The sequence below is a fragment of the Myotis davidii genome, unplaced genomic scaffold (assembly GCF_000327345.1).
Source record: "Myotis davidii unplaced genomic scaffold, ASM32734v1 scaffold168, whole genome shotgun sequence".
NCBI lineage: Eukaryota > Metazoa > Chordata > Mammalia > Chiroptera > Vespertilionidae > Myotis > Myotis davidii.
Window position 1 is genome coordinate 4,299,576 of NW_006383016.1, and position 9,671 is coordinate 4,309,246.

The following is a 9,671-nucleotide window of genomic DNA, read 5'->3' on the forward strand; positions in this document are numbered from 1 at the left end:
GGCCCAGTACACAACATTCATGCACTGGAGGGGTGTCCCTCAGCCCGGCCTGTGCCCTCTCACAGTCCGGGACCCCTTGGAGGATGTCTGACTGCCAGCTTAGGCACGCTCCCCGTGCTAAGCGGGGCTCCACCCACCGCTGCTGTGCTTGCCAGCCACGAGCCTGGCTTCTGGCTGAATGGCGCTCCTCCTGTGGGAACACACTGACCACGCTCAGTAGTTCCTGCGTTGAGCGTCTGCCCCCTGGTGGTCAGGGTGCATCATACTTACTGGCCGATTGGCTGGTTGGCTGGTTGCTTAGCCATATATATATGGGGGCAGACCCAAGTGAATCAAGGACTATGGAACCAAGAGAAAAGCACGACACAGAGACAGTCGGTGTCCCATTAGAGCCCCTAGTAAATCAGGTGGGAGACTTAAATCAGACCTCCCAGGAATGAGAGGAGGAGTTTAGATTTTAAAGGATAGTTGTGTGATCAACAGGTGACCCTAAAATATTCAAGCTGCAAGAAGCCCATAGTATGCCCCTTCTTTTGGGGCCTGTGAATATAACAAATCATCCTTTTAATGGCAGTCATCTCCTGTTCTGTTGGTGTCACCATATGGGACAGAATAATAATAAAATCAACATTTTAAATTACCAGGATTGTGTTTTATCAGGAACGAGAGGGTAAATATGGAGATGAACCAAGAAATCTCAACTGGGAAAAGAGGAAATTCAGGGTGTAAGGGGTAGAGAGACAGTCAAAAGTAGTAGGGTCAATAGATGAGGGTGTGATGGGTTGGAAAACTATTGCAATTTGTGCAATGGGAGGGAGACGGAAAAATAGGAGAGGGTGGTCAGACAGTGGGGTAATTGAAACTGAGGGCAATTATTGGCAGTGACTCAATCTAGACCAGTGATGGCGAACCTTTTGAGCTCGGCGTGTCAGCATTTTGAAAAACCCTAACTTAACTCTAGTGCCGTGTCACATATAGAAATTTTTTGATCTTTGCAACCATAGTAAAACAAAGACTTCTATTTTTGATATTTATTTTATATATTTAAATGCCATTTAACAAAGAAAAATCAACCAGAAACATGAGTTCGCGTGTCACCTCTGACACGCATGTCATAGGTTCGTCATCACTGACCTAGACTATCACCGTGGGAATAGACGGCTGACTGTGAGGGTGGAGAGGTGGGAGGTCATCAGAGCAGTGTCAGTTAAGGAGGAGAAGAGAGGATTGTAGAAGAATCATCTGTGTGAATACTGAAACCACCAAGGATTCTATCAGAGATAGCATTGAGGGGGAGAGAGTAAACCAGGTGTAAAATCCTCCAGGGATCAGGAGAAGTGACCTGGAGATGAGCAGATGACTATGACAATTTGATTACAGTCTTTAAAGGTGATGGCATATCAAACATGAATCTGGGCACAGAACTGCAGCCCACATAACTTCTTCCTGGAACTCAAGGAGAGGGAGGCCATTGATCTCTGCTGGCAGGTAAGTCCAGCACCTCTCTTAGAGATAACAGTGAGTGCAGCTGCATTCAAGGAGCTGTTCCATATTGCCCCAGAATTTCCTAGGGTTGCCCAAGAGGCTGCCAGATATGTGTGTGTGTTGCAGGGGTGGGAGCAGGAGAGCGAGTGGAAAAGAATTAATTGTTGATTTATTGATGATAGCCATTCTGATAGGTTTGAGGGGGGCTGGATGAAAAAGATGAAGGGATTAACTAAAACACACACACACACACACACACACACACACACACACACACACACACAAACCTCACAGCCCAGACAAAAACACGGTGATTACTAGAGGGAAAGGGAATGGGGGAAGGAGGAAGAGGATAAAGGGGGAATAAATGGTGACGGAAAGAGACTTCACTTTGGGTGGTGACCACACAATACACTATAAAGGTGATGTATTATAGAATCATACATCTGAAACCTATCTAATTTTATTAACCAAGGTCACCCCAATATACTCAATAAAAATTAAAAGAAAGAATTGTATAGTGCCAAGGAGAATGAAGAGATGGGGATCTGTACTCTCCGCTCTGTCCACCCAACCTAAGAAGCTCTAGTTTTTATTGTTTACATGTGGGCTGTTCACTTATGGCATAAGGTGTACACAGGATACCTGCCACTCTTCCAAATTTTCCCATGCTTATGGATTTAGGATACAAGAGGATTCCAAATATATTCCTTGCAAAAACCATCAATTTACTATATGGCTGTTTATTGTGTAGAACAATTATGATAAGGACAAAGGGATTTAAGTCGTGGCCCATATAAGTCTATGAAATAATGGATTGGGTTATAAAGATATTTTGGTTTATTTGAAATAAACTTTTCAGGAATTCTTTTATTGGAAGCAATTCCTTTCTCCTATTTTATTTGCAAAGTTTTCATTCCAGTGAATGAAACTGAAGTTTAGGCGGAGGTGTATAACACAGACAAATATAACCATTGATTTTTTTCCCCCCTGATATAATTTTATTGCAGCATATGCTTTGTCAAGATGTTGTGACATTACCTCAGGGTAGGCTTTACAATGTAAATGTTTTGACTCAGCGAATGTTTCCTTCAGGACCAACACCGGAAGTTGACAAATCCATTTTGCTAAACAACAACAACAACAACAAAAACAACCTCCTGGATTACCATCTATTCATCCCCAAAGATGACGGCCAGGAACTCGTTTTTGTTTGTTTTAAATCACAGAGAAAAGATTACAGTCATATGGTGACTCCTTTATGTGAAAGCCAAGAAATTGATCTTGCCCCATTTATCTTCTCCTATGAAGGTCATCGTGCCTCTTCTTTTTAAAGGAAATTCCAAAATGTAACCCACCAGATGAACTGAACAAGCAACAGCTTTCTTGCTCCAGTGCACAACGTACTGAACAATAATAAAAAAAAGACTTTGCTTATCCAGGCTTTGGGTAAATTTGCTTGGGAATCAAGCAATTGGCTCACCCAGTTTTCCTCTGAAGTTCGGGCATGCCCGAGTAGCACTTGCTCCGGGGATTTCTGTACAGACTAGATTCTCGCTCTCTAGGGCTGGCTGTGTCGAGTGGCACTGTGGAGGCCACAAACAATTTATGTGTGTCCATGTGGATGGTTGGACTTGATATGTACTGCTGCTCCTTAATTACCACTCTTTGAGAGGTTCCAAGCTTCCTTTTATGAATGGGGATTTTCTCCATTGCAAAGCCGGCCAGTGGACATTCCTGTTAGCTGGTAATAATGAGGCTTTGGTGCCAGCTGTCATCACTGTAGCAGACCATTTGGGTCACTGGGTCCCTCTCTGAATGACAGTTGGAGCCTCATGATTAGAAAAGAGCTAATAGAGGGACTGAGTATGGTGCACTATAAATTTAGACCGCAGTTCAAGCCACCTAAACCTAATCAGCTCAGAGAGCCTAGCCTCTTATACTCTGACTAGAGGCCTGATGCACAAAATTCATGTAAGAGTAGGCCTTCCTGGGGGGGATGAGGACACATTTGTAATATCTTAACTACTACTACTACTACTACTACTAATAATAATAATAATAATAATAAAAAGAGTAGGCCTTCCTTCTCCTGGCTGCCGGCACCAGCTTCCCTCTAGCACCCAGGACCTGGGCTTCCCTTGCACCCCCGGCTTCATCTGGAAGGTCACCTGGAAGGATGTCCGGTCTAATTAGCATATTATGCTTTTATTATTATAGATGGGGGTAGTCCCTGATTTCAACAGGAGATTATTGGTTGTGAGCATTTATTCCTATGACCACATATCTGATAGATTCAAGGAGTCAGGAGAGCTCAAGACCTGGCTCTGACAGTAAAAGTGCAGTCGTAGGACAAAGACCTCACTTCTCTGAGTTCCCGTCTTTCGTTTACCTCATGAAGAGCTGTCATGAGGGTCAATGAAACAACACAACAGCTTATTCAGATACGAGGTATATTATTATGTCTATAATTGTGTATCCTTGAAACACACTCAAAGACCCTATTGTTTAGCCCCTTCTTATAGACAAATAAATGTTAAGTGGTTCTTACGGGGTTGGCTAGATGTATACCCAGTGCCCAGTGTAATTTCTGCCACACGTTCCTATTGATTTGCTACTTGCTGAATGAATGAATAAAGGAATGTTCAGGAAAGTTTCGGGTGTCTCCAGATGCTGTGATGGCAGCAGATGATCCCAGCCAGTGGGTGCCATGGTTAACCTAAGACATGGAGCTACTTGGAGGGGTGCCTTAGGCAAGGGAGGAGTGAGGGATATGAGAGGTCTGCCTAGAGTTGGCCCGATCCCTCTTTCTTGGAATGGTTCCATCCTTCCCAGGATGGCCATGGGCCTTCATGTGGCAGGGATGTCTGTCAGTGGGTGGCTAAATTGGGAGGCACCTAATCAAGGGTGTTCTCTGATGCCCCACAGATGTGAAGCCTTTAGATCTCATTTTTTACTTGGAGGAAAGAGGGTTTCTTTTCATATTCAATATATCAAGTTCTACTTCAGCTAGGACATTAAAAAGCTGCAGAGAGCGCCACTCCTTTTAAGAGGTAAAAGCTTGACAAACAACAAAGTCATAATTCTTCTTGAAACCATTAATGGTCTGAGACTGTGGGAAACCAAATAGCTTGAAATTCAAGAAAATACGGGGCCTTCCAAGGAGAGATGTCAGGGCAGCACCGGCTCAACTGTGTAAAGCACGGGTGGGAGAGATGCCAGGCCACGCAGGTGAATAAAAAAATTCCGCTGAAACCTGAAACAGTTGCAAAGGCCAAGTGTGGACTAGGGGGAGAGTACAGCATCCTGGGCAGTGGCAGTCACAACGGGAGTTCACAGGTGCCAGACAGACTCTTCTCCATGGACCGTGCCACTTAGTCACTGAGAAAGCTGGGCGCCAGGAGGAGGCTGGCCTGGAGGAGGGGAGCGGCCAGATAATGGGAGTACATACTGCCCCTCTAGGAGGTGGGGTCCCCATCCCCTGACCAGGAACTGAGTTGCTTCTGATAAACAGAGTACGGAAAGTGGAAAAGTAACGTTATAGTGGAGGAAACTGGTCACGAACAAGGTCACCATCACCAATAAGTCATGAGGGTATCCTGCCCCCTGAGGGGGTGTTATGATAAAGACACTTCACCTCTGTGGTATTTTATCCCCCAAATCCACAACCCCCATCTAACCACGAGGAAACAGAAGACAAACCAAAATTAAGGGACAACATACCTGATCCGGTCATGAAAAGCAAGGAAAGGTGGAGAAACTGTCACAGATCAGATTAGGCTAAGGAGACAGGGTGACTAAATGCAAGATAGGATCTACAACAGAAAAATGATATTAATGGAAAGCCTGGTGAAATCAAATAAAGTCCATAGTTAATAGTAACTGCATTTTGATAACTATACCATGGTTATGTAAGATGTTAACATCGGCGGAGCAGGGGAAGGCTCTGTGAGAAAACTGCTCTTTGGCAAACTTTCTAGACATTTAAAATTGTTCCCATATAAAGGGGTGGGCAAGTTTTGATTACAGGGGGAAGGAGGGAACTTTTTTGAGATGCTGGAAATGTTCTATATGTTTGTCAAAACCTATGTCCTTAAAAAGGTGAATTTTACTGTATGTAAGTTACACCTGATTAAACCTGACTTAGAATGCACATACATTACATCACTGTTGGGGGCACATGTGGATGTGAGGCTTCGAAGAGAATGAAGGGGAAGGCCTCACTCTGTAGAAAAGTCACCAGGCCCTAGCCTTCCTCTATTAAGAATCTCACTTTCAATACTGGGGGAAATATCATATTTACTTCGAACTGCTTTTTTTAAAGTGCTAACTATGGGAGATGGGCCAAATGTTCAATTTCTCTAATACAGAGGAAGTATAGGCCCTAGCCTCCCTCTATTAAGAATCTCACTTTCAATACAGGGGGAAATATCATATTTATTTCAAACTGCTCTTTTTAAAGTGCAAACTATGGGAGATGGGCCAAATGTTCAATTTCTGTAATACAGTAGGAGTAGTTATGGACATCTCAGCAGCTCCGATGTAAACAGAACCAGTGAGCCCAACATTGCAACAGAAACTCAGGAGGCAAGGGTAGGTCAATTTCTCCTCTGCACACACGTCTTCCTGTTGGTAAAACAGCTGCAACCACAAGGGTGGTACTCATAGCCATGGGTGGCTCTTCAGAGCAAAGGGGGGGAGGACTTGAAAAAAATTATTTAAAAAAACATATGATTATAGCATAACATTGAAATTCAAAATAACTTAGAGTTATTAACAACATCCCATTCACCTCTGTCCCTAGCTCCTTCAGATAACTGGAGTTACTATTACGCTTCCAGAGATATTCTATGCTTATACATGTATTCTTTTTAATGCAAATGGTAGCATATTGTACACTCCTTTCTTCACTTTGCTTTCTTTTTACTATTATTATTTTAAAAACAACCCTGCCTCATTACAAGGTGAACTTGAAGCACTTCAGCACAATACATATAAAATAATGGTTCAGAAAGTGAGATTAGAAAAAAAAATAGAACAAAGACAGGGGTTAGTTTAGGACAAAATATTCGTCCCTAAAGATGCTGAAGGGCTCCCAATGTGACTGATCTTTCTAGCAGCTAATAGAGGGTAAAACACAAGCAGTTACTATGGGCACTATGACTATGACTATAGTGTCCATACCATAAAAACTAGCAGTTTATTCTTTTGTCATGTCCATGTCCTCCCTCTATGATAAAGTTAAACTATTGAATTAAAAAGAAAATAAAACATCAACACCAAACACCATAAAAACTAGCAGTTTATTCCTTTTGTCATGTCCAAGTCCTCCCTCTATGATAAAGTTAAACTACTGAATTAAAAAGAAAATAAAACATCAACACCAAAAACATTTTTAAAAAAATCACTAGTTGGTTCTAAGAACTGAGTAAACCGCTTCATTAAAGAGCATACTTTAAAGGCTTCTGGATGGTGGGAACAGGGCAGAAGCTGTGCTTATAGTTCTTCATGTGACAGTAGGCAGAGTGAAGAGAGAACTCAGTCAGCACATGATAGGCTGAGGGCAGGCCTCACTTGTTACAATTTCTCCCTGCATGCATCTGCAAGCATCTCTCTAAGGTAAACTCCTACAAGTGGATTTGCTGGGTCAATGTGTATGGCAGCTGTTTATTTTGACAGTGATTGCAAAATTGCTTTTCATGAACAGTGACTGATTTATACTCTCCACCTCCACAGCTGATTGTGCCTGCCTCCCCACGCCTGCCTACTCAACCTGCAACCCTCCAACCCGATCTGGAAATACAAGTATTGCACATGAGATTGAGCATCACCCTGTGTGTTTCAGCACTTACTTTTTTCTTTCCTTTACTGTGACCTGTCTGTTCAGATCCCTTGTCCATTTTTTTTCCTATTGGACTGCCTGTCTTTTGCTTAGGGCTGTAGGAACACCTTATATATTAAGGGAAATATCCCTTAGTGCTATCTGTTGCAATTTTTATCTTGTGGGCTATTTATCTTTTGAATATGTTCATGGCATCTTTTTTTTTTTTGCCATACAGAAAAATTTTATGTCATAAAATTTATCTACACAGTAATTTCTTTTATGGCTTTATGGATTTGAGGTTCCATTGGGCAAGGCATTCACCACTCTAAAAATTAATCACTGCTGCTGTCTTCCATTTCTTTTGCTTTAGTTTGCAATTTATTTCATGTAAAAGCGTAGGGTAGGACTCCAAGTTTATCCTCTTCCTGACAGCAATCCAGTTTTCCAAGGAGTGAATATTCCATCTCTGTCCCCTGATTTGAAGTGGGGGTGGGCAGCTTCTTGAACTGAAGGAACCCCATGGCAATCTGCAAAGTCCTCCTCTGCAGCAGCTGCAAACTGCACACACTGCTTTCGTACACCTTGGGCAGCAGGGAAGGAAGACCTCCAGGCGAGGCTTTCAAGAAAGGCCAGTTGGGTCCGCACCCCCTCCTCACTGAGCTGGACGTGGCAGAGGCACGAGTTGGCCGGCACCCATGGTATCCTGCCGTGCCTATGACGATGCTGCACCCTTCTGCTCTCATTTCTCATGGTGCTCTGGTCACACAATATTTCAGAATACCCTGTTCTTGAGGGTTTCTCCAGACAACGTGATCTTCCCTAGGTGTTCCACTAGAGGGTGCTTCAACTATACACATTTACATATGCTTAAACATGCACCTATGTTGTTTGTGTGGGTCGCACATATGGATGCCACACATCTGCATTTTCATTGGCAACATATGACACTGAAGTATGACTGGATTTTTAATTCTCTCCTATTCCTTCCACACATGGTCCGATGACCCTCCCAGTAAGCTGCCAGAACCCAAAGGTGTGGGAAATGGAGATTTACCAAAATTGAAACAGCAATGACAGAAAAGGAGGGCCCATGAGCTGAGTTCCTCTCCTTGATCTCATTCCCTGGAACAGTTTTTGGGGGAAGATGTTGGCTTACAGAAATTCCTCTAAAATACAGGAAATTAGGGGGCTAGGGCTCATTAAAGTCACAGGTAAGTATCCAAAGCTCCAGTTACTTTGCAGTGAGTTGTGTGGGGCGGGGAGGGGCCGGGGAGGGAGAAGGAGTTGTACGTGGGTTGGTGATCCTCTGAGGTAAGTAGGGGTCCTTTCGGGATGTAGGAGGTGGGGTGAAGAGATAAGTGTCACCAAATAAGTGAGAAGCTTTGGACCGGTGATCATGGGGAAGACATTAAAAATGCAGGTTTTTAAAAGACATTTCCCTTTTTGGAAGGGAACTGCAGAAGTGGATTTAAAAGGTCACTTTTACCTAAAAACTCAAGGTAGAATAAATAAGAAACCTGGAAATGACGGCTTTGATGAGAATAGCCTGAAGTATTACAGGAAAATGATAATAGGGGCCTTGTAGCTGATTTTGAAGACAAAGCTAAAACAGGCATCGATGAGAGACAGTGAGCAGCGGTGCATGTTATTGGAATCATCACCTGGAAGATTTTTTTTTAAATCTTGCTTGCTGGGACTGAGATTCATGCATAAACATTTTTCAAAAAGTTTCCCAAGTGATTCCAATGTGCACCCAAGTTCAAGAAACAGTAGCTTTCATCAGTGGCTCTCAGACTTGACTGAGCATCAGAGTCACCTGGAGGACTTGATGGCACATAGATTGCGGGTCCTACCTCCAGATTCAACAGGTTGGAGGTGGGCGACCAAAACCTCGTGCTTGCGATGTGGTTAGTCTGAATTGAAATGTGTAGTAAGTTCAAAATACACAACAATAATAAACCGTAGAAAGAGAAACTAAGGAAACAATCCCATTTACAATAGCATCAAAAAATAATAATAAAGGAATGAATTTAACTGAGGAGGTAAAAGACCTGTACTCAGAAATTTAAAAGACATGGAAGAAATGAATTAAAGATACAAATAAATGGAAGCATAGTGCCATGCTCATGGATAGGAGGAACCATCATGAAAATGTCCATACTACCCAAAGCAATCTATAGAATCAATGCAATCACCATTAAAATACCAAGAGCATATTTCACAGACCTAGAACAAACTCTCCAAAAATTCATCTGAAATAAAAAGAGACCCCGAATTGCTGCAGTGATCCTGAAAAAGAACAAAGTAGGTGGGATCTCAATACCAGATATCAAGCTGTATTACAAAGTTTTCAGTCTTTTCC

At 42.7% G+C, this 9,671-nt stretch overlaps 1 long non-coding RNA gene across 1 annotated transcript in view; it reads left to right on the plus strand.

Annotated features, from left to right (window-relative positions):
* Positions 1-9,513: 9,513 nt before the first annotated feature.
* Positions 9,514-9,671, plus strand: part of LOC107181686 — a 16,132-nt gene continuing 15,974 nt past the window's right edge. Inside the window, exon 1 of the long non-coding RNA XR_001512372.1 lies at positions 9,514-9,655. This is a non-coding gene — a long non-coding RNA (uncharacterized LOC107181686). The remainder of the gene's footprint in view (positions 9,656-9,671) is intronic.